The sequence below is a fragment of the Gorilla gorilla genome, chromosome 2 (assembly GCF_029281585.2).
Source record: "Gorilla gorilla gorilla isolate KB3781 chromosome 2, NHGRI_mGorGor1-v2.1_pri, whole genome shotgun sequence".
NCBI lineage: Eukaryota > Metazoa > Chordata > Mammalia > Primates > Hominidae > Gorilla > Gorilla gorilla.
In genome coordinates this window covers 71,661,134-71,686,212 of record NC_086017.1, presented here as the reverse complement: position 1 = coordinate 71,686,212, position 25,079 = coordinate 71,661,134, and the positions used below count along the sequence as shown (strand labels likewise).

The window sequence follows — 25,079 nt, the reverse complement described above, 5'->3', positions numbered from 1 at the left end:
GAACGATACGCTGGACTTTGGGGACTCAGCGGGGAAAGGGTGGGAAGCGGACGAGGGATAAAAGGCTACATATTGGGTTCAGTGTATACTGCTCAAGTGATGGAGGCAGCAAAATCTGATAAATCACCACTAAAGAACTTACTCATGTAACCAAATACCCTGTTCCCCAAAAACCTACTGAAATACAAACTAGAAATAAATATTTTTTTTAAAAAAGTAAGTAAAAACCAAAGATCAGAGCAGCATATTCTGCATCTCAGTTTTCTCAGCTATAAAATGAAGATAATAATACCTACCCTACAAGATCCACTGGGGGAAGAGGGTGAGATAATGTCAGATAAGGACCTGATACCCTGAAGGCTGTACACACAGCAGTTAACAGAGCTAGTTCCAAAGCCAGAAAGCCTGGGTTCAAGTCCAGGTCAGCTTCTTCCCAGCTGCATGACCCTGACCCAGATGCTTACCCACTCTCTATGCTCCAAAACTCTCTTCTGAAGATGATCACAGTACCTATCTCATAGGGTTATGAGAATTAAATGACTTAGTCCAGGGAAGGGGTTTTGAGCATATAATAATGTTTTTAAAAAGAGATAGTTATTATTTTAGGCAGCAAATTCAATATTCTAACTCCATTTCCAAATCCAATAATTTTGAAAGTGGAGCTTCTATCTCCATGTCACAACGAAAAGCACAGCTGTGGGGAGAATGTGCCCATTACAGCTAAATGGAAATGTGAATTCATTTGCATGGAATTGTGCATGCAAAGCACCCCCTTCTTGTTAGGCTGAACAACATGATTACACTTATTTTGGCAGATATAATTTTTTGATTGACTCTTTCTGGGATATTTATAAGATACAAATGTATAAATCCATGTATAAATGAAATCCTTCATCTAGAAACATTTTTAAAATATTACATTATTTTTAGAAAAACAAACCACCTAGAATAGTTATAGACAAGATGTTGTTTATTCTCTTTTTAAGTAATTTTTAAATCTTCTAAACCAATTAGAAAACTTTTACCACCCATCAATATCTATCCTATGTGTGTTTATCTATATACACAGTTTGAACCAGCAATTCTTATGAAAAACTATTTCCTTTTTTCAATGGAGAAAAAGGCACAAAAATCTCATTTCCCCATAAGACAGAAAACTCAAAAAGCACCCAAAATTTGGTATACCTTTTTCTCTATTTCGATGGTCATTGGCATTTTCCTAACTCACCCATCCCTGAAATTCCTAAGTCATCAATGTGAGAAACAATTGTAGATAGAATAACTGAATTAACGAAGTAAGAAGATACCAGATGGATGCTGTCCTCAACAGAATGAATGAATGGTGGCTTGAGTCTGCTTTAACTTTAAGCTGGGTTCAACATCAAGCAAGAGAAGTAACATGAGGTTTTAAAAAAACAAAAACAAAAACGAAAACAAAAAACAGGTGTCACCTGCAATTTTTAAAATGGAACAAAAGGTCCTTCCTGTGTGTGGTATATTTATAAGTAAAAATTATCCCAATGATTTTATGCAAGTCAAATGACAAAATTATTCACTTAACTGCTTCCTTTCTTAACTGCTTATTCCTTCTCTTCACCATAAGTGGGTACTATGCTCTTTCACAAAAGTTGTGAGACAGATACACACATATTTCTATATTTCAGTGAAAAATTCTGCAACAGCAGCTAGGAGTATCCTGGGTTATGCCTGAATAATGTCTCCATGAAAATAGGAAAGATACTCATCAGTATCAGTATCTTTTTATCAGTGAGATTAAATAGATGGAACACTAAAGGAATATATTTTGCAGCTAAATGTCCATCACTGACCCGATATTCCTCAAAAACTTGAGAATATCAGACAGTACAAGCTAAGGCTTCAAAGGCTGAACCCAGATGTTTGTTATTTAAACATTCTCATTCGGTCTTTAAAAAAAGAAAGGAAGCCACCAAGTAAAATTTCACTTCAGCTCCACAAATTTTGATGCATTTATACCTCCTGATAAAGAGATCCATCGGCAGGGCACAGTGGCCCATGCCTGTGATCCCAGCACTTTGGAAGGCCGAGGCAGGTGGATCACCTGAGGTCGGGAGTTCGAGACCAGCCTGACCAACATGGAGAAACCCCATCTCTACTAAAAACGCAAAATTAGCCAGGCGTGGTGGCACGTGCCTGTAATCCCAGCTACTCGGGAGGCTGAGGCAGGAGAATCACTTGAACCTGAGAGGTGGAAGTTGCAGTGAGCCGAGATCACGGCATTGCACTCCAGCCTGGGCAACAAGAGCGAAACTCCATCTCCAAAAAAAAAAAAAGAACCATCACCAGTTTTAAGTAAGTCGTAAGTCAAAGATTCAAAGATGAGAACATTGTGGACAAATCTGTCAAGAATCAGCAAACCTGGAGAAGCCCCTAAAGTTTGTTTTCTATTTAAAAGATATCTATAGATAGACAGTTGGAGAGATTGACAGATTTCTGGGTTTTATGGTTGAACTGTAATTACACAACTAAATTAAACATTATCAACCTAAAAGATGATAGTATTCTTCCACGACAACAGAGTAAGACAGTTCACACCGTATAATTCCAAAGCATAGCAGTCTTGAAATTCACACAGTGAAGTTTCCAAAAATACGGCAATTCTGATTTGCTACACAGGTTTTCAGAACTGGCAGTATTCCCAGGGTTATGCCACATGACATCACAGCATTTCTCAGAGCTGGCTTTTAAATGCATTTTTCAGTGAATAAATTTGACCAGCGTTTGATGTAAATCTAACTTTTTTTTTTTTTTTTTTTTTTTTTTGAGACGGAGTCTTGCTTTGTCGCCCAGGCTGGAGTGCAATGGCGCGATCTCGGCTCACTGCAAGCTCCACCTCCCGGGTTCACGCCATTCTCCTGCCTCAGCCTCCCGAGTAGCTGGGACTACAGGCGCCCACTACCACGCCCGGCTAATTTTTTGTATTTTTAGTAGAGACGGGGTTTCACCGTGTTAGCCAGGATGGTCTCGATCTCCTGACCTCGTGATCCGCCCGCCTCGGCCTCCCAAAGTGCTGGGATTACAGGCGTGAGCCACCGCGCCCGGCCGATGTAAATCTAACTTTTAAGGACAACTACTGCGTATAACAAAGATGCTGTCTTCACACTGCAGTATTTAAATCACCACATGCAAAGGTTTCTCCTCTTCTTTTCTGTGAGCTATCCACCATGTGGAGGATACAAGAACATCACAGCATTATAAAAACTAAAATGAAGTAGTCTTTAGTTCCACACTAAATCAACAGTCCCAACCAGATCACAAGCAAGACAACCTCTTCCTCCAAAATACACAGGCGCTCTGTCTCCTTTCATTCCAAGTTCAGGACCATGTTACACCAGCTAAATTAATCTACCGGGTGATTTTCTTGACTGTATGCCTCTCACTTGAAGGATGACAGAAATTATCAATTAAAAAAACCAAAAGGAAGCTGTGTCAGACAGCAACAAAACAACAACAAAAAATCCTGCAAGAGTCATCAATGTTGGAAATATACTTTTCCTGTGGATTAATACACTCTCCCTGACAACCTGTCATGTGATTTCATCCAAACTGTAGTCGCATCAAATCCAAGAGAAAGAGACAGCAGGAAGGGTTGGACAGTATTTGCTTTTGGAGTAGTTAACCCATGAAGGCTTTCTTCGGGCCTGATCCTTTAAGCCCAAGTATGTCCCTGGTGGTGTCGTTTAACGCAGTGATCGGGCTAAGTGAGGCATGATAAATGGCCCCCAGCCTGCACCCGCCTCGAAAGAGGCCTGTTTGGCCCTGGCCACGGAAACAGAAAGGTCATTCATTACCCAATGTGAACAAACAGAGTGCACGTTTGTGATAAATAACAGTCATTATTGAACTACAACGCTCTCTGGGAATTCCTCAACACTTCCTTGACATTAATGTACTATTTGTGGAGGGCTCAGCGAGGCTCTCTCAATATTATTTAGTGCTTCATGTTTTCTGTGGGACACCACAGAGACATTTACTTCGCCTTTGTTGGGATGCATGAGTCGGAACAAATACTGAGTATCTTCCTTCATATCCCATGCCAAGTAAGTTCCTTCTCTCTCACTCATAGGCACGTACTCGGGCACACACAGGCAAGCTCATGCACACACATACACACCACGTGCTAAGGATATATATCTATGTAACACAAGCAGATGCTGACAAAACCTACACTTTAAATATTGGAGAAATCATCTGTTCTAGGCTTTCACCTCTTCTGGGTACAGAGTCAGTCATACAGGTAAATATCTTATACCCATGACCAAGGGAAAAAAAGGAAATATAGGTTATTGGCCCAAATAAACATCCCTCAGGGACATGAAAACCACAGCTCACCTTTTTCACATAATCCCTGTCACTGTGCCTTCACACAAGCTGCTGTCACTGCAGGCAAGGCTTGTCACCATGTCCCCTGGAGGTCTTCACCATGCCAATTCCCATTGGCTCAAGTCCAATACTATCCTATCTGAAGCCTTTCCAATGCATCCGATGCCAACCATGTGTAGTCACCCCTCCTCTGGGTTCACACAGCACTTCCTCTGGTTCACACGGCACTTCCTTGAAAGGCCAGATGAGACACATGTTGGTTACAAGTCCATGCATTCACTTTCTACCTATTTGATGTTAAGCATAGGCCAGGCACTATGAAAATGAAAGACTATGTGCAAAACACACCTTGTCTACCTTGTTCTAGTCTAAAAGCATCTTCTCCATGGAGTAGCTAGAACTCAGATTTCTTCACTTGAATATTCCCAGACGCTACTGACTATGCCTGGTATGTTATAGTTGCGCAACACATGTGTGGCTGTATGAAAGAATAAACAGACATATGGACAGATATTAAACATCTTCCATACTGTGTCACCCAGGTTTGACTGCATATAGGAAAATAACTTACTCCTTTGCTAGCCTAGGAATTTAAACCTTTAAAACATGAGTGACAATTATTGTATTTCGTAGAAACGCTTAGAATAAATAAACTATGTAATGTACCTTGATAGACTGAGAAAAAAAGGGCATGTAGAAGACTAAAATCACATACCAGAGAAATATAGCAATGACTCAGTATGACCAGCAAAACAAAAATTAATTACTGTACGTGGAATTTAAGTCAATAATACATAACTGACTTGATCTAAGAATCAGCAGTTAATTTAAGGAAAAATATTTTAATGTAAGAAATTACCTAAACTTTCCAAATAAATACAGTAAGATTAAGTGTCTCTCTTTAGGTAGTATATATGAGCTAATGCACTATTTTATTATCTGTTATAGACATTTTTAAGGTACTATATAATAAGAAAATATAATATCTCTTTAGATCTCTAAAGTAACTGTATCAGGACAGGGTCACCAGTGATGACCTATAGCTTAGAAAAGCTTGTATTTTATCTACTTGATATTAAAATGTATATCATGCTGTTTATCATGTATGTATAACCTAATGAGGCAAAATATTGGGCCTTCCCAGTATTTGAAAGATACATATATATGCTTCCAGCCAGATAAATATGAAAATATAGTTAGATAGACAGAGAAATATGACTACAGCCAGGGGCATTTCCATGGACTGAAGGACAGATCAGGGATGTCACAAAATATCAAGAGGTCACGAGAAGGACATTCACTGGTAGAAAGAAATGAGATGATTTCTGACCTTGGATCCATGAGTGAGGCTGGGATCCCAGATTCTGTCCACCTTCCACCTTTCCTATAGTATGATGGGGTGTGATTAGGAACAAAGTATACAAAGGTTGGAAGTGAGATTGAAACCCTTCTCCGAAAGTGCATTTGATTACATGAAAGACTAAAAATCAAAGCCCTAAATTTACCACATACTTCTCTGGGTGAACTACATTACGCTGCAAACCAGTCCTCCAAAATAGAATCTTATAACAGCAAGATGTTTTCTTGCTCATGCTGCAAATGCACCACTTAGGGGACTAGGCCCAACATCTCCCTTACTGGGGTACCCAGGCTGAGAGGGCAGCTCCACCTTCACGCTTCCCTGACTATAGAGGATAGAAGAACACAGCAAAGTATGCCCTTACTCTGAAAGATTCCAACTAAAGGTAACAAACGTCTATATCCTCATTCATATCGATATTCTCATTCTAGTTGCCTGATTGAGTTTGAGAGTCATGCTCAACTTAGAAGAGGGCGGGATATGTAAGGCTACCATACGCCTGGAGATGGAGGGCTAAAAATATTTCTAGAAGCATAGTAATTATGACTTCAATCACCAAATGATTTCAGGACAGGTTAGGTTTTGCCACCACATAATCAGAAAAAAAAAAAAAAAACCTTTCCATTTTTAGAACGTTTAGTATTTGGCTATCATGTCTAATGGACTCTAGACCTATGATACTTCACAGATGAGAAACAGAAGAGTCAGGCATCTTTGCTTACAAAAAGGGCTATAAAGGGAGGTGTAAAAAGTACGTGGTAGAGTAAGAAGCAAGTATTTTACCTCACTGTAAAAAATCATACTTAGCTCCAGGCTGCCACTAACACAAACACCAAACATCTGGCCATTCTTACATTTTTAACAAATTGGCTCTCATCAAAAGTAGGGAAGAGGGGAAATAGTACAAACATCACATTTTTTTTTTTTTTTTAAGTTCTGGAAGATGTGGAAGAAAGGACTGGGTGACTCCAAGATTACTTACTGTAAATCATTTTTGTGGGGTTGGGAGGGTCAGGTGAAAGGATAAATGCATTTCCCAATGATTCTCCAGTGACCTGGATTAATCAACAATAACCTGCATGTCATTATCTTGTCAGTTGCACTTAGCATCACTGCAGCTTGGTCCCCTGATGCCTCCACAGTTTAAATGTATCTGCATTGATATTCACTATATACTACTCACCGTAGGGGAAAGAGTCCCTTTTACAGAAGAAGGGATAAACATTTTTTAGCAGATACAGATCAAATTTCCACGAGAGAAACAAATCAGGAGGCTTCTCCCTACTATTCCATGCAAAACGACACAACCAAATAAAAAAACATTTTAACTTAAGATATGTATTTTATCCTCCTAAAACGATAGGACAGCTGGTAATGATAATGTGAGTTAAGGAAATTTGAGCAGTTTCTATGTACCATGCAGAGTGCTAAGTAGTTCCTATGCATTATTTCCATGAATCTTCCAAAATTGTTACTGTTATCATCATTTATTAACAAGATTGGCTGGGCGTGGTGGCTCACGCCTGTAATCCCAGCACTTTGGGAGGCTGAGGCAGGAAAATTACTTGAGTCTAGAAGTTTGAGACAAGCCTGGACAACATAGCAAAACCTCATTTCTACCAAACAACAACAACAACAACAAAAAGTAGCTGGATGTGGTAGGGAACAGCTCTAGTCTCAGCTACTTAGGAGGATGAGGAGGGAGAATGGCATGAGCCCAAGAGATGGAGGCTGCAGTGAGCTGTGATCCTATCTCTACACCCCAGCCTGGGTGACATAGCGAGAACCTGTCTCAAAAAAAAAAAAAAAAACCTAAGAAAATGGAATAAGCCAAGTGGTAGAACTAAGACCTTATCTTGGTCTTATTCCAAATTTGTGAAATTTATTTAACTACCATACAATAATGTCTCCCATTTCATACCTAGAATCTAGTAACTAACTGCTAGTTCAGCTTTTAAAATCTATGATATGCATTGTAAAACCATCAAAACAATAGGTATGAAACTCTTATGTTTCCACTTTTCCCTCTTTGTATTATGTTCTGGTGTTTACAATTTCTATGGATCATAACCAGAAGCAACCTCAACCACTTATTTGCATTTTTCTGTAGTTTGTCTATTTAATCTGTGTTCAGTATGACCAGTCTTACACTTGAAGCATTTAACTTACTGGTCTTTAAAATAAAACATGGGAGAATAGTAAGCTCAATGGGTTTCCCTTAATTAGTAATCCCTAAAAGTGTTGAGACACATGAATGTGCAGAATTACTGAATTCTGTCCAATAACCTGAAAACTTTCTTCAGGCTTTGTGACTTCAGGAGTACATTTACTGATGCATCTCGAATATTCTTACCCTTTTCACTAATCACCCCTAGAGCAGACAGGAGTCAGGGTTAAAAGACAATTCTTTACCTCTATTCTGGCATGTCACCTTTTGCTTCCCATTCTGCACTGCCCACATCTGATGGAAGCTTCAAGACCACACCTAGTTAAATTAACTGAATGTCAAGGAACACATATCCACAAGGGTTTTCTGTCCTAAGTGGGTTGTTAAATCTAAGGAAGCCAGTTGGACTTTGTATGACTTATCAACATGACCAGCAAGTAGTTGAAGGATTAGAGTTTGTGTCATACAAAATTTTCATCACTGTGGAGAAATCACAATTTGTTTTGACATGAGGTCTTGCTTTGTTGCCCAGGCTGAAGTACAATGGCAAGGTCACAGCTCACTGCAACCTTGACTTCCCAGGCTTGACTGATCCTCCTGCTTCAGCCTCTTGAGTACAGGCATGTGCCACCACATCTAGTTAATTTTTGTTTGCCCAAGCTGGTCTCAAACTCCTGGGCTCAGGCAATCCTCCTGCTTTGGCTTTTCAAAGTGTTGGGATTACAGGTGTGAGCCACCATACTTGCTGAGAAATCACAGTTTCACTTAATAATTCCATTGAGATTGAAAATCCTCAAAGCAGAATTAAATTGCAGCTATGGTTTTCCCTGCTGCAAGGGAAGGCCTCTTAGATGTAAAGTTTGGTTTTCTTCCATCCACCTATCCTACATGAGTAACCTGGTGGTAGAAGACTGTGTGGGGTTTGTGAGGGAAGGTTGCTTACATTCTTATGAAACACCTAAGGAAACAAATGAAAATTTAACCTGGCTTCTCAGTCAAAATTAACATACTCATCTACAAATATGACAAGTCATTTCTGCAGGAAAGCCTAGAAAATATTTTAAACTAACTCAATAGGAATAGTCTAGTGTGGTTTGGAAAACTGTTCAAAATCTCTCACTCAAATCTCACAACTGTCAACTCATTTTTCATCATTTTTTTTTTTTTTTCTTTTTGAGACGGAGTCTGGCTTTGTCGCCCAGGCTGAATGGAGTGCAGTGGAGCGATCTTGGCTCACTGCAAGCTCCGCGTCCCAGGTTCATGCCATTCTCCTGCCTCAGCCTCTTGAGTAGCTGGGACTACAGGCGCCCGCCACCACGCCTGGCTAATTTTTGTATTTTTAGTAGAGACGGGGTTTCCCTGTGTTAGCCAGGATGGTCTCGATCTCCTGACCCTGTGATCTGCCCACCTCGGCCTCCCAAAGTCCTGGGATTACAGGCGTGAGCCACTGCACCCAGCTTCATCATCATTTATAACACGGATATTTATCATCAGTATATTTGCTGGACAGACATATCCAAGAATGAAGGCATTTCTCCGTTGTCCTACATTATTGATTTCTACTTGCACTATAAATCCATGAGAACTTAAACTCCATGAAGAACAAGTTGTTTTTCCTTTCACCTTATTAAGCTAGTCTACAAAATAAAAAATATATAAATTACCATAATAATCTTTAAGTTTTTCATCACTTTTGTTACATTAACATCTATTCTAAATGCATAAATTTGTTACACCCAAAATGCATAACACATTTAAGTTCTACTTGCTCCTCTGCAATGAGCAGTATGATTCCACTAATTAATAACCCCTGTGTGGCCAGGCCTGGTGGCTCACGCCTGTAATCCCAGTACTTTGGGAGGCCGAGGCAGTGGATCACAAGGTCAGGAAATTGAGACCATCCTGCTCAACATGGTGAAACCCGTCTCTACTAAAAATACAAAAATTAGCTGGTTGTGGTGGTGTGCATCTGTAGTATCAGCTACTTAGGAGGCTGAGGCAGGAGAATCCCTTGAACCCGGAAGGTAGAGGTTGTAGTAAGCTGAGATGGTGCCACTGCACTCTATCCTGGGCGACAGAACAAGACTCCATCTCAAAACAAAAACAAACAAACAAACCTGTGCAACTGGCTCATCATCAATTTCAACTCCATCAATCTCCCAAAGTAACCGAACTTGCAAATGCAAACTACGCATGATGGGATGGAGTAGATGGTAAAAAATATTCAGCCCAGGGTAATTAAGTGCCCCAAGAACTCCTAACCAGGAAAGGCAGCATAATGAGTATCAAAAGGATGTTGGCCCCCAGTCAGAGTGGAGAATGAACACTCACTTGTTCCTCTCTTTCCCAGAAAACACACACAGGGAGGTGTTTTCAAGTCACCATCGGCCGTGTAACGAATCAGTCTCAAAACAAATATTGCCTTCCTCTGTCTCCTTTTTTGGGGAAGGTATGAGGACTGTTAGAGAAGAAATTCTCCTACTGTGTGTGGTTGGAAGAATAAAACATTTGACTAAAAGGGTAAAGGTTGCTACACCAAGGACCAGAAACTATTTTTGCACCAAAAATACCCCATTAATGGCCATGTAAAAATAGCTTCACATTGGAAAATTCCTCGTTGCTTAAATTGGAAAGAAAATCTCTAGGCTATGAGAATTTTCACAAATATAACACTCTAAAGGATGTAGCTCCTTTCCTTCAAATGCTTGATTTATTTTTCTTGTCCATTTGGTTTTTCCAAACAGGAAAGATCCCTCTGAGGACAGAAAGCATTTTTTTTCTTTCCTTTTTTACAGAAGGTCGCTGTTCTACATTCATTACCAGAGTTGGCTGTGAAAGCTTCCATTAGTGAATTACTGCAAATAAAGTTCAGGGACAACATTAACATGTTAGTCCTCATTAAAGAAAAAGTTAACTCTGAAGTCAGGGACACGAGGGAAATTCTCAAAACATCAAGCCAACATTCCCAACAGGCCAGAATTATTTTCAGGCTGGCTTTTACCTTTTCCAATTACAACGTGAAACCCAACGGCTACTCACTGCATATTTGGGGATGTGGGTGGAAAGAGAAGAGCTGAACAATTAAAAACAGACACAGAAGTCAAAGAAACAGTATTGAATAGGCAAGAATGCTGCCATAGAGGAGCATTTCCAAAAACAAACTCACTGAGCAAACTCATAATACTTCCAGGTCAGAAAAGAGAGATTCTCCACTTGGCTGTGCCAGTGACTGAAACTAATTACTTAGGCAAGTTACTTACATTGTCCATGGTACAGTTACTTAATCCCTGATGATGAAGGAGGAAGATAGATTACTATGATGCATTTGAGAGGCAGTTAAATTGCTAGCTTATGCTTCTGCACTCACTTGGCAGAGCCTGCCCAGTGCACATTACATAATATTCTAACAGCTCTGTTTACTCATCTGTAAAATGGAGAAAATAATTGTGACTACCACATAAAGGTGCTGTGAAATCCAGTGATATAATACTAGTAAAGCGCTTAGCATGCATCTTGGGCGGATGTTCTCAATCATTATCATATTCAGTATTGTCATCGCTCATACTGCTATTCATACACTCACCTCACGACCCCTTACCCTCTACTGTTTATATCTCTTTAACCTTCATATTTCCCCTCTTCTTTTGCCTCTGTCTTCTATGCTTAGGGTCATCCTAGCCTTCCTTTATTAGCTTTATAACTCATAGCACATTACTTATCATTTAAGCCTCAGTTCTCTGGCATACAAAACGAAAGAAATACTATTTCCCATAAAGGATTAAGAAATGTAAAAACTGTAAAACTCCTTTTCTGTCAACTTAAGAAGAGCAGACGGCCGGGTGCAGTGGCTCACGCCTGTAATCCCAACACTTTGGGAGGCCGAGGCGGGTGGATCACGAGGTCAGGAGATAGAGACCATCCTGGCTAACAGGGTAAAACCCCGTCTCTACTAAAAATACAAAAAAGTAGCCAGGCGAGGTGGCAGGCGCCTGTAGTCCCAGCTACACAGGAGGCTGAGGCAGGAGAATGGCGTGAACCTGGGCGGCGGAGCTTGCAGTGAGCCGAGATTGCGCCACTGCACTCCAGCCTGGGCAACAGAGCCAGACTCGGTCTCAAAAAAAAAAAGAAAACAAGAAGAGCAGACAAATGAGAACCGATCATAACTAATATGATTAATATGATTTTGTGCTGTTGTTCTTATTGAAAAAGTTAAACTCATAAAGCTGAAGAAGTAGCCATTAAAAGGGGAAATCTATGCTGAGGAGAATACTGCAAAATGCAGACAAAGTCCATAAGAAACACAGCATTTAAAAATCCTGGATAAGGAAAGGAATATTTGAAAAGCTTGGCGTAATGAAAAAAAATCCATAAATGTTCACAGCGAATCAAAAAAACACCATGTCCAATAAAGGTGTTAGAGGTAACAAGTAATCAAGTTCTCCAGTGTGGCCAAAGAACCCTAGGAAGTCTCACTCATATACAATTTCCCACTGCGGTCACAGAGGAAGTGCAAAACAGGAACCCCTGAAGATGAATGCTATAGCTAGCTGTTACTCAAACAATCCCCAGCAGCCAGGCGCCTCTATCTACCAAACAGCAAAACCTGCTTTCTCCATTTTAATGAACACAATGATTCAACACCAAAATTACTGTTTTATCCCTACAGCCACAGTTAAAAAAAAAAAAAAAAAAAGAGAGACACAGGAACAAGAAATTAAAAAGGGGAGTGTTTTCTGAGATGATGGGTATTTCTGTGTGTCAACTTGACTGGGCCATGGGGTGCCCAGATACTTGGTTAAACATTATCTCTTAGTGGGTCTGTGAGGGTGTTTAGGATTCAACAGACTGTTTAAAGCAGATGGCCTTCCTCAATGTGGGTGGGCACCACTCAATATGAGTGGGTACCTCAATGTGGGTAGGTACCCATTCAGGGCACCCTGAGTGCCTGAATAGAACAAAAAGGCAGAGGAAGGGAAAACATCTTCTCTCTGCCTGAGTGTTTAAGCTTAAGCAGGGCCATAAGTTTCTTCAGGCCTCCAAGAGAGATGGGAATTTACACCATTGGCTCTCCTGGGTCTCTAGCTTACAGACAGCAGACTGTGGGACTTCTCAGCCTCCACAGTCACACCAATTCCTTATAATAAATGTCTTTTAAAAATATATCTCCTTTTTTCTGTTCCTCTGAAGAACCCTAACTCATATATCTACTAAAATTTCAAATGAGTGATTCAGCATCCTATGTTTGCTCACTGATGACTCAAACCCTTTTTCTTCAATGTATTCTTTTTTATTATTAATAAAAACCAAAATGTCAGGGAACACTTAAAAAATATGAATGATCCGTTCCTAAAAATCCAATATTCACATACATTTTCCCAACTAGTTATAATGATTTCCATTTTACAATGTGTTTGCTTCAATCAGGATCCAAACAAGGGCCATACACATTAAGGTAAATCAAGGTACTCCTTAATCTCATTTAATCTATAGGTTCCCCTTTTATTTCCATTTACCCCTTTTTGTGCTAAAAAACATTTTGTACCCTCTGTTGTATAAAGATTCCCATGTTATGGATTTTGTCTGTTTTGCTGATTGTATCCCCATAGTGTCATTTAACATGATACTCAGTTTAATTTCTGTAAATTGATAGATGTAGAAGCTTGATCAGACTAAAGTTCCATATTTTGTTGGCAGAACTACCTTATAGGTAGTACTGCATTCTCCTATGGAGAATTATATAAAGTCTAGGTGTCTTCCCCATTTGTGATGCTAGTAGCCATTGATAATTATTGCCTAGATACACAAATTTATTCAGGGCCACAAAACTGTGTCACCTCTAGTGCTATCTTCCCCAGATTCACTGGACACTCCAATTATGATTATCTGAAACACTACATGGTACCCTTAGTAGATGAAATACTTCTGTAAAGAGAAAGAACCATTAGCAATCATTTGGTTACCGACCTCTACTTACGTCATCAATGCTTCCTCAAGCTTTGAGGTTGTCTGAAGCTTGTTCTCCACTAGTTCCTTCAAAAACAGCTCATGGAAGTTATATTGCCTGATTTCTGGCACACTCACAATCATTTGATCTTCATAGTTGAAGACCATTTTGGAGAGTTATAAAATTCATGGTTCACATTTTCTATCCTTGCATATCTTAAATATGATACTCCATTGTCTTTTTGGCATATAACACTACTGTCAAAGAAAAAAAAAGTTTCACAAGAATCCAATTTTCCTTTCCTTATAGTGACAGAGTCTTTTTGCTGGGATGCTCAAAGGATTTTTGTTTCTCCTTTTCATGAATGACCCATACTTTCTCTATATTATTTATCTGGAATGATTTGAGAAGATTTTCTAAGGAACATAGTGGCCCTTTAAATATAGCTTTAAGGACCCCTATTTCAATGAATTTTTCTTGTGATTTTTAATATTTTTTTTCTCTTTACTTTCAATTTCTTCTTACAGGACTCCTATCACACATATTTTGGTTCTCCTTTAGGCAGCCTCTATACAACTTTTTCTTTTCTCCCTTTTTTCTTTTTGGAGACAGGGTCTTCTTGCTCTATTGTCTAGGCTGGAGTACAGTGCCACGATCATGACTCACTGCTATCTCAAACTCCCAGGCTCAAGTGATCCTCCCACTTCAGCCTCTCAGAGTGCTGGGATTACAGGCATGAGACACCACACCCACCTATACAACTTTTTCATTATACATTTTATATGACTTTTTCATTATTATATTTCTCTGATTATTAACATCTTCTCCTCCTCTACTTGCTCTTGCATTCTTTCTAATTTATTCTTAATTTCTGAAACATTATTTTATTTCTACTTCTTTCCCAAATCCTGCCATCTTTCTCTTCAATTCTGGCATCTCTCAGTTTCTCTAAAACTAATGTATAATGTTCTTTCATACCATCTATCACATTCTCATATTTTAGTCTTATTTTAAAATATCAGGTATATAGTGTTCAACTCTTTTATGAGTGCTGCTCCGTATTTTCTTTTTTTGGAATAACTTTATATAGAGTTCAAGTGTAATGCTTTTCTTCTGCTCATTTTTTTAATGTAAAATAAATATTCCCAAACGCTAATCATGGGGTTAGGGTGGGGGGTATGGTGGAGCTTTTCTAGTTGTTAACATGTAGATCTCCCACTGTTATTATTTTCACAAAGTGATTCCAAACACTATGACCTTCTGCTTTCACAGACCTGTCTTCTCAACTTCCACACTATTATCTGAACCTTGTCTTTACTTGACTCTCACTGCCCCATCTTGTTCATTCTGACTTCTACCCCCAGCAGTTCTTCCTCTTGCAAGTTTTACCTTAGAAGGCAGATTCAGGTTATTAGTTTGGAAAATGATAGAGCCCCAAAATCACCACATCTTGCTCCACTGCAGTCTCCTTGCACTCATCCAGGAACTAGGTATGCTATGGAAGCATGCCTACTCTTCAATGCACATCCCAAGTAGGCCCACCACACTTTCCCATGGGCATCTGCAATATGCAGCTGATTTGAGACTTCAGGTCTTCTGTCTCTTCCCTCTGGGGCCAATTCCATGCAGGTCTCGTAGCTGTAGGTGGTTTGTCCCATCCACACATATTCTGAGACTGATGGAGATACCTCATAACCTAGTTTCATTACAGATATTGTTTATGAGTTTATAGTTTAGCTTTCCTAGTTGCTTTATTTTTCCATGGAGGAATTTGGGATTTAAAAACTGCCATTATTGGTTGTCTTCTCAGAATTCATTGAAAACTCAGCTATAATGATTCTAAAGCCAACAACAATCAACTAAATATTTTATTTTTCTTAGAAATATGAAAAGGTACATCAAATTACCAACTCCCCCCAAAATAAAAATCTCCCGCTACCAATGTTTTCTATAAAATTGTTGAACCATTTAAAAAAAAAATTCAGTGATTTAAAAGGTTCAGCACTTACTTTTGATGGAGATTACCAATAGCTCTCTATAAATATATATATTTATGTATATATTATATATATTATATAATATATAATACATAATATATAATATATATTATATTATTCATATATATAATATATAATATATATGAATAATATAATATATAGTATATATGTGAATTTTATTTATATATATATATAAGTGATTACTGAAACTCTCAGGTACTACCAAAAAGCTTCATAGCATTATATTTCATTTCATTTTACCAGTAAATTATCCCTACCAAAAAGCTCCATGTCAATACAAATTTTCAACTGAAACTTTTCTCATCAGCACAGTGAGACATCACTTTTGTCTCACCAAGGTCTTCAAATCTGGTCACTTCTCTATTATCTCCTTCACAATCATACTCAACCAAACTTTCATCATATCTCATCAAGACCGCTGCAAAAACAGCCATCCATGTGCCTCCCCAATCCATTTTCAAAAACTGCATAAACAATTTGAATACATGTAGCCATTGGGATTTTTCTATGGGAGAAGATGTCCAAGGAATTCTAGGCCCAGTAAAGCTACAACCATCTGATAGCTGGATGGGATAGAGTTAACATTCCAACATTTTTCCTGGTGTTTGTTTGTTTGTTTTTGAGACGGAGTCTCGCTGTGTCACCCATGCTGGAGTGCAGTGGCGCAATCCTGGCTCACTGCAACCTCCGCCTCCAGGGTTCAAGTGATTCCCCTGCCTCAGCCTCCCAAGTAGCTAGGATTACAGGTCCCCACCACCATGCCCAGCAATTTTTTTTGTATTTTTAGTAGAGACGGAGTTTCGCCATGTTGGCCAGGATGGTCTCAAACTCCTAACCTCAAGTGATCTGCCCGCCTCATCTTCCCAAAGTTCTGGGATTATGGGTGTGAGCCACGACGTCCAGCCTTTTTCTGGGTTTTTGAAATTCTGTTCAAGAATGCCAAGACACAAAACAACAGCATGTCACAATTCCTACTTTGAATGGAGTTGCCTTGCTATTTGAACTTCATCCCTGGATCTCAATTTCCTCACCAGGTAAATGTAGGAGCTTGACTAGATGATACCGAAGTCATGTTACAGATTTCATAACAAACTTAAAAGAGTTATTCAACAGCAGGCAGGGAAGACCTAAAGTCATCAGTTTTGCTATCAAGAGATCTTCACTTGTAGTAATATTTTCAAGGGTTAAAGATGGCCAGTCACCAGTGACTTTAGGAAATAAAATAGCCTAAAATGAAATAAAAATGAAAACAATGAGAGGTCCATTCTAGAATTTCCAAACACTGGTTATGTTTTTTGGGCAAATGAGGAACCTGTTCTGCTGTATTCATTCCTATATCCCCAGTGCCTGTAACAGTGCACAGCATGTAACAGGTGCTTTATAGATATTTATTGGATAGATGTGTGGGCTTCCCTTAACCTAATAAACAGCCACTGTATCTTTCACCTTGCTTAGTAATGATTAAGATCACAGAGCAATTAGGTTCTCAATAAGCACTCACAATAAAAAACGGATAAACTGCTTTTGCACAGTAAAACAATGCAGCCCCCTCATCTGGGTCCCTACAATCTTGTCAATATATAACCTCATATTCTCTGATTAGATCAAATGAGAGATGACATTAAGACATGGTTATCCCCATTATAATGTATTCCATCTCTAAGACTGCATTGGGAACAGGGTTAAAGCCAATCAACACAGTAAAATGAAACAATAAGATTTCTTTTATTTTTATTTTTAATTTTAATTTTTGAGACAGTCTCGCTCTGTTGCCCAGTCTGGAGTGTGACAGTCAAGTCACTGCAACCTCCACCTCCCAGGCTGAAGCGGTTCTCCCTCCTCAGCCTCCCACGTAGCTGGGATTACAGGTGCACATCACCAAGCCCAACTAATTTTTTTTTTTTGTATTTTTAGTAGAGACAGGGTTTCGCCATGTTGCCCGGGCTGGTCTTGAACTCCTGAGCTCAAGAGATCCACCTACCTCGGCCTCCCAAAGTGCCGCAGTTACGGGTGTGAAGCACTGTGCCCAGCCAGATTTCTTTTAATAATAAACAAAACTAAACATGAGAAAGCAGCAGCCACTAACCACCTAATTAGCAGGCAGGTCACAAAAAACCTGAGTCTGAGGTAGCCCTGCAGAGGAGAAAATGTACTAGATAGGACACTAGGCAGATATGAGTTTAAATCCTGTCTCTACCACTGGCCACTCTAAGCTTCAGCATCTTTATTTACGAAATAGCAATAAAAACTGCTAGCTTCCTGATAGAGTTGCTGCCAGGGGTAAATGATACCAGGTATGCAAATCACTTAACAATATGCTTGGCACAAAGCAGCCACGCAACAACATTTATTTCCCTGAGCCCCTCCCAGTCATCCTAGATGAATACAAAGGAGAAAAAAGTGAGATGAAGATAGAAAGCAAGAGCAATATCCTATCAGGGCACACAAGTTTTTATACAGGTTATTTCTCCTTTTGCTTATGCATGAAATAAAGAAGCAGCACACTAGGTAGCTACTACTGACATTTAAGAATTCTAAGCAGCCTCCCATGTAACTCACAGTTACCTGAGGTCTGAGAAAATCTTCAGAGCAGATCTTCAAGTATAAACAAACAAAAAACAAGCAGAAAACCTACGGGGCTACTAGAGAGAAGCTGAACTACAGTAAGTCAGATATCAACAAAGCAAGTTACCACTAGACATAGGTCTGCAGGTGGATTTCAGATTTACTCTGATAAAAAACTAGCAAAGTCTGTCCTTCCATCTGTTCTTGTATATGACAAGTGGCATACTCCAGTGGTTATGAACTATAAGCTCTTTAGTAAGATGGTGAAAGAGCGAGAGGGTCTGGTTCAAATCCTGCTCACCCGCTTGTTAGGGATGTGAGTTTGGAAAGGCGCCTTAGCTTTCTCCCCATCAATATCTTCACTGTAAAAATAGTATCTCAGCTGGGCCCGGTGGCTCACGCCTGTAATCCCAGCACTTTGGGAGGCTGAGGCGGGCAGATTGCCTGAGGTCAGGAGTTTGAGACCAGCCTGGCTAACATGGTGAAACCCCATCTCTACTAAAAATACAAAAATTAGTCAGGCCTTGTGGCACATGCCTGTGGTCCCAGCTACTCTGGAGGCTGAGGCAGGAAAATCGCTTGAACCCAGGAGACCAAGGTTGCAGTGAGCCGAGACAAGATTGCGCCACTGCACTCCAGCCTAGGTGGTGACAGAGCGAGACTCCAACACCAAAAAAAAAAAAAAAAGCCAGTATCTCATAAGATGTCTGTAAGAATTAATGTAATATGTGAAAAGCATGTATTACAGCACTACACAAATGTTTGGAACATAAACAAACCACCTTGAGACCTTACTTCTTTTGTCACATGAGAATATTAACAGCCCCTTCATCATAGGCTTGTTAGAATAAATCAAACAAGATGTTCCATGGAAGAGCCAAGAACATAGTATACATTCAATAAGTTATTACGACTACAACTACAACTACTGCTATTAAAGGCATCTAGAACTCTTCATGGCGGAAAAATAAGCCAGTACAACTAAACACACACACACACACACACACACACACACACAGATTTTCTTTTTTCTTTTTTTTTTTTTTTTTGAGACGGAGTCTTGTTCTGTCACCCAGGCTGGAGTGCAGTGGCGCGATCTCAGCTCAACTCAACCTCCGCCTCCCTGGTTCAAGTGGTTCTCGGTGCCTCAGCCTCCCAAGCAGCTGGGATTACAGGTGCACGTCACCACACCCAACTAATTTTTCTTTTTTTTTTTTTTTTTTTAGTAATGATGGGGTTTAACCATGTTAACCAGGCTGGTCTCCTGACCTCAGGTGATCCACTCGCCTAAGCCTCCCATAGTGCTGAGATTACGGGCGTGAGCCACTGTGCCCAGCCATACCCACAAAGATTTTCATTCTAAAATACCTTACTCTTTCTACAGCCTCAGACCCCATGCTCTACCATTCCGTTGAGCCCCACCTAACCTCATGCTAGAGAGAATCTGTACAATGTTCTACCTCACTCACCTGTTCTAGTATTTCAAATACAACAGTCTTTCCCAAACAACAATTGGTGGGAAACAGTTTCAGGTGATCTATACAAGTATTCTTTGCATGTAACAAAACTGTTTACAGGATTTAAAATTTTAAATGTCTCCATAAAGCAAGGGGGCATTTAAGACCCTAAAGGTAGTTATGCACATTTAGATGAACCTAGCATCCTAAACCAGTAGGAGCACATTAAATATTCATCAAACCAGCAAAACAGTTGTTCGCAGGGTTTTTCTCTGCCGCAATGCCCTCTATCACTTCCCACACTCTAAACTGCATCAGAGAATTATCTGAGAGCTGGCCCAACATGGGCAGGGAGACTGAGGGTGAACATCTGAGGAGCCCTCGGGGCACACATTCTTCTTAAAGACTCTGAGTCATTTTGCTGGTCTTGTTGTCCCTTAAGAATCTCTACTGTGGAAAGCAGCTAATGAGGAGTTATCTGGAAACCTAGATAGGATGAATCTGACTTTTGGTGAGCAAAGGCATCCATTTCTGTTTCAAATAATCTTCAACCTCTATTACAAAAAAGGAACAAATAGAGGCAGTATGTGGAAACTTAGGAAGTTTAATGACAAATCTGGGGTTAAACTGGTGGGCTTTCATTATACCACAAAAATGTACATACCCATTTTGAATGATCTTCAAAGTGTGAAAGATTATTATATACAAAAGAAAAATTGATCACATCCTGAAAAGAAGGTGGAAAATAAATATTTGCTGAATGGCTCACAGATGGATTGACAAAATGAATGAATGAATGAATGGTCAGGACCACTGCTAAACTACCCTCAAGACAGTAAATCTAAAAATCATGGTTTTCACACACACACACACACACACACAATCAACTGTAGATACCAGGAAGAAGTTGCCAGAAAACTTGTTATTTGCTTTAAGGATGCGTTATATTGGGGTACAAGCATCTCTTCATCCTGCAAAACCACACATTTATATCCTAGCAGTTCTACCTCCTGAAAAACTAAGGCTTAACTCATGGTGCTCCCCACTATGTCCTCAAGCACATTTTGAAATAAAAGCCTTTTTTTGAAGACAGACCTACTAATAAATTTAATTATTTCTGCTATGCCACAACAAATAGAAAGCACAGAGCTCAAGATGAACAATAATCTAAACCGTTAGATCTGATTTGTAACCTAATGATATTCTGGTACTGGCAGAGGAACAAAACAAAACTCGAGCTGTAATAACAGGCAAGGTATGCTGTCAGCACTCTTGAGGGAATTTTTATATTTTAAGCCTGTGGGAATTTGGAAAAGGTCCATGATACTATTTTTTCCCTTATCTGACTCGCACGGCTGATTACACCTTTAAATTAAGTCTAATAATGCATATTGTCTTTGTTAATCAGGATATGAAAGCTAAAGTTGTGTTTTGTGAAAAAGCAGATCATTTTCCAACACAGAACTCAGGCATAATGGAATGGACACTTCAATGAAATTCAGCTTTGGTCAAATGGAGGGCAAGTTACATGGCCCTAGATGCAACTAATTCATTTCCATCATCACTGTCCATTCTGGCTCTTGTTGGTTTTCTGGCCAAAGAGCAGACATATTAGTCAACTTGTCTGCTGCATTGGTCAGATTTCTACTGCAACAATACCGTGGGACCAAAAGGAAGAGGGGAAAAAAGGATTTTGGTATTGAACAACAGTAGGCATTTATTTCTTGCTCACTGGTGTTTGGGTACACTGGGTGACTGAGAGTTAAGCAACAGGTTGGGGCCAGAAAGTTCCACCTGTGAATCTAGGACATGCTTTTCTCATGGTACCTAGCAGGACAGAGAGGCCAAGTAAAGTCATGCAAGCACATTCAAGCACTCTATTCATGGGCCTTCCATGACATTCCACTGACCAAAGAGCATCACAAAACCCAGCCCAAAGTTCGGCCAGAAGTGAGATGTCCACAGCAGGCCTAATTGGGAGGCACAGCAGAGTCACAAACTAAAGGGGCTGCTGGGCTATGACAGGGAGAAAGTGTCACATTCGAACAATCATCAGGTCTACCTCACCTGGGCTGCCACATTCACCCTAACCTGCCCTCCTGGTGACAGCCTTGCACTCCCCACCACAGGTAGGCAAGGGGGAACCCTCATTGGCTGACAGGTAGCCAATCAGATGCTCATTCTTACATCATATGATGTCACCTTGATGGTGGAACGCTAAAGTAAAAGCCCACAAAAGCAAATTCAGGTACCCTCATTACAACCCTTCTTAAGGACTGGATTCTCCATTTGTCCTGAATTACTTATAAAAAATGCCTATTCATTCTGATTAGTTTCTTTCGATCTCCATGACTTCTCTGTCAAAGGCCATTGTAGGGACAATTGCATTACACAGACAGAGCTGAGAAGAGAAATCTGTCCAAAAGAGGTAGGAGGTGGGTGGCCAGGAGTAGGGGTGAGTAGCCAGACCTGGGAACTTGTCTTCTAGCTGGGTCTGCATCATAAACACATTGCTGCCTTTATTGAGGTCATATGCCTATGGAGCAGATAAAGAGGTTTAAACAATGCTAAATAAGGTATCCCTTCACACTGTCATTGCTTATACAGGGCACCTAAAAAGAAATCATTCCTTTAAGCTTGTTATCTGGTTCTTGTCCATTCCTCTCTCATCTTTCCTTACCTCAGATTCTTAGGGTTTTACTGTCATCTTCCAAATCAATGATTCACTGATCAATACTTTCAGTCCTGCACTCTAATCCTAAATTACTCCTGCCCATGCATCACTTCTTCCTGGATATCCTACCTGCACCCTAAACTCATTTTTGGTCTAGAACTGAATTTGCCAGCTTTCATACAAACCTCTACCCTTTCCTCTATTCTCTGTACCAGTGGTATTGTTCTTATTTTCTCCTGCACTCCCTGTAGAGTACACTTTGGCCTCCAAAATGCTGTTATGCTCACAGTTGCAAGTATCACTGGCTTCCTGGCCACAAACCAAAAGCCATCTAGGCTGTGCAGGCACAGCCCACTTCCAGCTACAGAGGCTCAACAGGCTAAACAGTTTCCCAGCCCCCCTTTGCAGCTATAAGGTGGGCATGGCCACAATTCCAAGCATACACCTGAGGTGAAGTATGCAATGGGACTTCTGGGAAAGCTCTGCCTCCCTGATACAGGAGGTGGGGGGAAACTATTCTGTTGAATCACCTTGAAATCAAGAGAGCACAGAGCTTCAATAGCTGTGCACCCGCTCAAAAAGCTTCCGTGGCTCTTAACTGTCAAGTGAATAAAATCTAAGCTCCTTAGTTCAGGATTCAAATGCCTTCATTATCTGGTCCGCATTTATGTTTCAAGTTTATGTCTTTCAATTCCCCTTCATATTAATACAGAATAACTATATTATTTTCTTTTCAAGCTTACCACGTGCCAGATAACCTGCTAGGTACATGACATATAGTATTCACTGTTCGCACTGGCCCCTATGTGGTCAGTGTTATAATACTTATTTTATAGAAATTAACAGAATCAGAACTCAAATGTAAGTTTCTCTCCATAAAGCCTCATGTTTTTCAACCCTTATTTCTTGGGTATCTTCTGTGTGTCAGACACTAGTACACCATACCACTTCCTCTTCCAGTTGGATTTTCTATCTGTCCCACTCCTTTAGGTTATTCTTCTGGGCTCAGCTCAGAAAACTGTTTCATGGGCAATGTCTCCCCTCAAGATGCAGCAAAAAGCCATCAGTGATCACATTTTTCTCTGAAAAAAGAGTGCATCTTTATTTTCTTCTTTTAATCCTTCCTACTTCTAGTATGGTAATATAATTATACCTTACTCCAAATTTGAGGATGCAAGCTCTTGACTAAGGCAGTCTGCTGCTTATTCATTTTGTAACTTTCCCCCACTAACCTCCCCCACCGTGATAATAATAAGAAACAACAGTTACTGGGCCTTCACTATGTGGAAGGCAGTGAACTAACACTTTACACATTCTTTTACTTATTCTTATGATAACTCTATGGATTATATTACCCCCATTTTACAAGAAAAGAAAAAAATGTGGCAAAGTTAAGTCATCTGCTCAAGGTCACAAGCCTACTAGGTAGCAAAAACAGATTAAATCCAACAGGTTCAGTAGAAATAATTTTTTAAACATTTTAATGGTATACTACACCTCAGTTTTTATCAACAAAGATACAAAAGGTCTAAACTTTAAAGCACTTGGATCAAAAGGCCCCATTAGGAGTGGACCCAAGTTGTAAAGCCTTTTTTACTGCCAGATTTGAACAATGGGGATGGGTTTAAGAATAACCTTCACTGAGCTTCTCTGGCCAGATTCTGTGTGGGAGGGCAGGAAAGGGAGGAGTTTAATTCAGTATTATCTAGGCCAAGGGATCCGTGCCCAATGCAACGTATGTGCCAAAGATTTTAGGCCTAAGTTGAAATCTTTATGCGATTTTGCGAAAGGGATGGTGTGTCCTACATAATTAAATGTGCCTTTAGAGCCAGTATCATATTATGGAATTTGAATGGCTTATATTCAAAGAAATTGATTCCTGCCTGGGAAGGTTATGATGAGGTTGATAACCTCTTTTACAGGTTCCCAAACTGGACCAAGAGCCCACCTACATATGATTTATCTGGGGTGGATGAAAAAAACAGGTATAGATTTCACAGTTAAGGAATAGGGGTGAGTGCCACTTACAAAGTTCACCAGGGGTTTCTGATGAGCTGCAAGATTTGAGAGCCACTGGATTCCAGTTCACTCCACATCTTAACAGCTAACACCTTTGTAACTTCTCCACTTAAAAATAACCAAACAAAAAATCGGAGGGTTTCCTCCTAGTTTCTGGCTTTAGTTTCCAGTAACTGCAATTTTAAAAAGTTCCAGATGATGATTCTTAGGTCTCCTTCAAATTTGGTTACACACACAAAAGGTCCAATCCTAAAGAATCCACTCTCTGGATTTCAGTAATGCCTATTGAGTTTTGTTTGTATAACAATATCAGCTCCGTGCCTGGATAGGATTACACAGAGTCAGGGAGAGCAAGCACGTTCTGAGGAAAGCAGCTTGCCCTTCAATAATCTGATAAACAGGCGTTAACAGAAGCACCACAAGTACTGGATGCCCCGGTCTTCGAGCCTTTGTTGAACCATATGTCAGAGTGCTCCTAGCTCTGCAGAAGATCAAAAATATGGTTCCCCAGAT

At 39.9% G+C, this 25,079-nt stretch overlaps 1 protein-coding gene across 3 annotated transcripts in view; it reads right to left on the bottom strand.

Annotated features, from left to right (window-relative positions):
• The window catches only part of PTPRG (protein tyrosine phosphatase receptor type G), a 730,401-nt gene that overhangs the window by 461,677 nt on the left and 243,645 nt on the right, over positions 1 to 25,079 (bottom strand). Inside the window, exon 2 of one of the 3 annotated variants that reach the window (XM_055383012.2) lies at positions 4,372 to 4,593. The exons of the other annotated variants lie outside the window; for them this stretch is intronic. The gene's annotated coding sequence lies outside the window, so the exon portion shown is untranslated. The remainder of the gene's footprint in view (positions 1 to 4,371; positions 4,594 to 25,079) is intronic. 3 annotated transcript variants of the gene reach the window in all.